Genomic DNA, 4,192 nt, shown 5'->3' on the forward strand with positions numbered 1-4,192 from the left:
CCTGGCATCAGGCGGCCGACTCCGGGCCTGGCACCCGGATCATCCCCCAGGATGCCCAGAAAGGGGGGGTCGGGACACCCCCTACCAGGCCACACAACACAATCCTCGGGCCAGGATTGGTTGCGCCTAGTTTCCCCCCCGTCGGTACCGTCTGGTCCCGCCCATAACCAGCGCGTATTCTCTCTAGACCCCCAATGAGGTCTAGGACCAATGAGAGCCTGTCGCGCAGGCACCTCCGCCAATACGGACATAGAAGGATGGGAAGGGGCAGGGCCTTCCCTGCTTTTCAGCCTGAAGCCTAACCCCCGACTCTGAGAGAAAGATAGGGTGGAGGAAGACACTCCCATATTCCCAAAACCTTCTCCCTAATCTTTGAATGGATTTCCCAAAATCTCCCTTGTGAGACTAGATCCCGACCCTGGAGTCTTAAATCCACCCAGATATCCACTAGCTCCTTCCTGGAACTCTTATTCTAGCCCAGTTCCCAGAGCCCTTGTTTATTAGATCTAGACCCGCCCCCAGCGGTTTTAGCTCCACCCCGAGAATCCTGCGGGAGCTACTGTCCTATTCACGCCTCCAGAGCCTTTGGCACCGCCCCCTGGAGCATCCGATGGCTTTGGTACTTCGCCCAGGGCCCTTGACACGGCCTCATAGGATTAGCTCCTCCCTCAAGTCTGTTGTCCCTCCTTAACCTTTCCTTCCACTTCCATATCAGCAGCCCCTTAGTTCTTTCTCTACAGCCCTGATTTCCCACAACTTCATTATCCAGGCCGAATTTTGACACGGGTCCAGCTATGACGCCTGGTGGGCTGGTGGTCTATCTGAGCTGGCTCAGATGTTGGGGGAAGAGAGGAGGGCAGAAAACCTGACAATTGACTTAAAGAATAGTGGACTCCTGTCAACTGTAAAATTAATTAATTAATTAATTAGTTAATTAATTAATTAAAATAGTAAACCACCTTCCCCAAGTCCCCAATGAGGGTCAGCACCTAGACATGACCAAACCTTGTTTTATTGGCAAGGGAAGAGAGCCCAAAGTGGGAAGAGATTTGCGAATGGCAAAATCCCAGGGCTTTGGAACCAGATTTATCTGGGTTTGACTCCTGATTCCACCCCTTTCTGGTTGTGGCCCTGAACGTCAGTTACCACGTGTGGGAAGTGGGGAAGCCCTATCTTGCCTACCTCTCACATTCATTTAAAAATGTTACTGAGTGCCTACTATGTGCCAAGCTCTGTCCTAGTTCCTGGAGTTTCAGTAGTAACCAAGTCAACCCTCACGTTTGTTTCTCATGGATCTTGCAGTTTGTGGACGAGGTAAGCTACCATACACAAAGCAAATTAAAATAGCTAACATTATTAAGTACCTACTACATGCCAAGCACTCATTTATCTTTACCACAAGCCCTATTGTCATCACCGTTTTACAGATGAAGAAACAGTCAAGGAGCTGGTAAGATAATTTCAGATCCCGGTATTACAGGGATAAAACAAAGTGGTATGATCAAGGACAGGAGAGTTAGGTTAATTTAGGGAAAGTGGGCCCAGGGAAGATCTGTCTGAGAAAGTGACATTTGAACAGTGTCATTCACATTTGAGATGTGAATGACAAGAAGAGAGGAAACAGTAAGTGCAAAGGTCCAGAGGTAGGTATGATTTTGGCATATTTCTGGGGCAACAAGAAGAATGGTGAGAATAGAGCTGCAGAGGGAGAGGAGAGCAGGAGGTAGATGAGGTCAGGAAGGTAATGGGCTCACCAGATCTTGCAGGGCCTCAAAGCCTGTGGGAAGATGTCTGTGGTTTGTCACTGTATCCAAGCCCCCACTGAGGCCACAGATGTAAATCACCCATGAGTATACTGCTTGGCACACAGTAGGCATACATAAATGATAGTAACCGTAACCCCTATTCATTTACCATTGAATACGTACTATGTAAGTCACCAAGTCCCTGTTGCCCTTAAAAATGTTATTTCACCAGCAAAAATGGAAAGTGGGTTTATTTGGGAACAGTAAAGAACTGCAATTTGAGAAAGGCAAGCTACAGCAAAAGCCATAGGCAAGTCCAACAAACAAAGGAGAGGAATGTTATTTTGCGGAGGAAGTTGGAAGGGGTTCTTTTGAAGGAAAGTCCATCGGAGAAAAGCGAGAGTTCAGGGAGATGATGGTTTCTCGTTAACTGAATTGCTGGAGTAGTCGATTTCTTAGAGAAGATGCAATACATCGTTTCTTTTTGGAGCCTATAATTGATGATTCTTTTCTGTTGAGGATTCTTACTCATATGTTGTGTTTATAATTGACAGTTCTTCCGGTAATTGACATGGAGCGATACTGTGTGAGAGCTCCCCCTTCTGGACTCCCAGATCCATTTTAGTGAGGTTTCCCTTTATTAATTTTCACAATCAATAATGGGTTCAAAATGATGACCAAAATAGATCTGGGCCATTATTTTATGATCACAGCTAATTGTTTTACTGGTAGAAACAAAGCAGGAGTTCAGATTTCCTGCTGCGCAAACTCCCACTTTTCCCACCATCCATCCGGCTGAGTCTAGGAGAAGGGAAGTCAGACTCCTATGTACAGAACTCTGCAGTAGGCTGCAGTGTGCTAAGGGTTGTCATGGGAGTGTCCCCAGAGGACTGTGGGAACCCAGGGGAATTCAGACCCTGTGTGCTTTATGTGTTGGGGGAAGGGAGTAAAACCAGGGTGTGAATGAGGGAACCACAGGCAGGAGTTTAGGCTGGTGGGTTGTGTGTTGGGGGTGGGGGAGGTAGTGAGGCTGACACACAACCTTGGGGGAATAGCCTGGCTTTTCTTTCTCTGCAAAATGGGAGTCATCCCAGCACCCACTTCCCAGGGGAGAAGAGCAGGCAGGTTCAGTGAGCTCATGCCTGTCAAGTGCTCAGCATAGTGGCTTTTGGGTACAGCTAATGGAGCTGGTTTTATTACAAGTGCTTTCACAGAGAGATGTCAGAGACAGGAGTGGGGAGGGGGCGGCTCTGCCAGGAGGTAGGGGGCAGGGCTCATGGTCTTGCTTTGTCTTTTCTCTCTGCCTCTAGGCTCGCTTCTCCATGCTACTTTTCTCCCTCATCTCTGTCTCTGTCTCTCTTTATGTCTCTGTCTGGAAATTGGGTCCTTGATCCATCACATAGGAGCTCTGTCACCTTGAGCAAGTTATTTACCCTCTCTGAGCCTCAGTTTCTTCACCTGGAAAATGGAGATAAAAATACCTCTGCTGCAGGTCTGTTATGAGGATTAAGTGAGATACATATATGTAAAATGCCCAATATACGGTACTTATTGCTACTAATACTGCTACTACTACTACTACTTCTAATCTTGGACTTTTTCTTCCTCTGTCTTTCTGACTCTTTCTTTCTTTGTGTTTCTCTTTCTACCTCTCCTTCTGTCAGTCTATCTCCCTATTTAGGTCTGCGTCTGAGCTGGGAGTTCCATGAGGGCAGGGCAAGGGCTACCATGGTCACCTGGGTCCTCAATATAATGAGTTGAACCCTGCTCTGTGCCAAACCAGTGTTGGGGCAATGCAGGGGACCCAGCAGTGACTGCGACAGCCCCAGCCCTGCCCTCATAGAGCTCACAGTCCAGGAAAGGAAATAATTATTTGTTGAATGAATGAATTAGCTAACTTTGAAGTGGGCTTGGAAGACTCAACAAAAATTGGTGGAGCCATTTGAGGTAGAGAAAACTGCTGGAACCAGGGGACTGGGAAGAGTTTAAAGAGTTAGGAATACATGGAGAGAAGGCTGGAGAGCTCAGAGAAGGCCTTGAAGGCTGTGCAGAGGAGGTTGAGCTTTCTCTTGAGGGTACTGGGGAGCCATGGAAGGTTGTGAGCAGGTGAAGCGACAGGGTCAGGTTTGTGCTTTAGCATGATCACTTTGGCTGCCTGGCTGCCCTACTGGACAATTGGCGGGGTGGATTGAAGGGAGAAGGGCCCGAATGGGGCAAGAGATCTGAGAGAGGAGGGTCCTGGACCAGAAGAAGTGCTGCGGGGAGAGGATAATGGGGTCAGATTCCAGAAACCTGAGGGAAAATACCTAGGCCAGCCTGCTCTGCTTGAGCTAGGAAAGGGGCATCAGGGCTTACTCAACACCACCACCACCACCACCACCACGACCACCAGAGGGCAGCCAAGGCTACAGGTTTGGGCACCTCCCAGGGCCCGGAGGTTTGCACCC

This window comes from Rhinolophus ferrumequinum, chromosome 15 (assembly GCF_004115265.2).
Source record: "Rhinolophus ferrumequinum isolate MPI-CBG mRhiFer1 chromosome 15, mRhiFer1_v1.p, whole genome shotgun sequence".
Lineage (NCBI taxonomy): Eukaryota > Metazoa > Chordata > Mammalia > Chiroptera > Rhinolophidae > Rhinolophus > Rhinolophus ferrumequinum.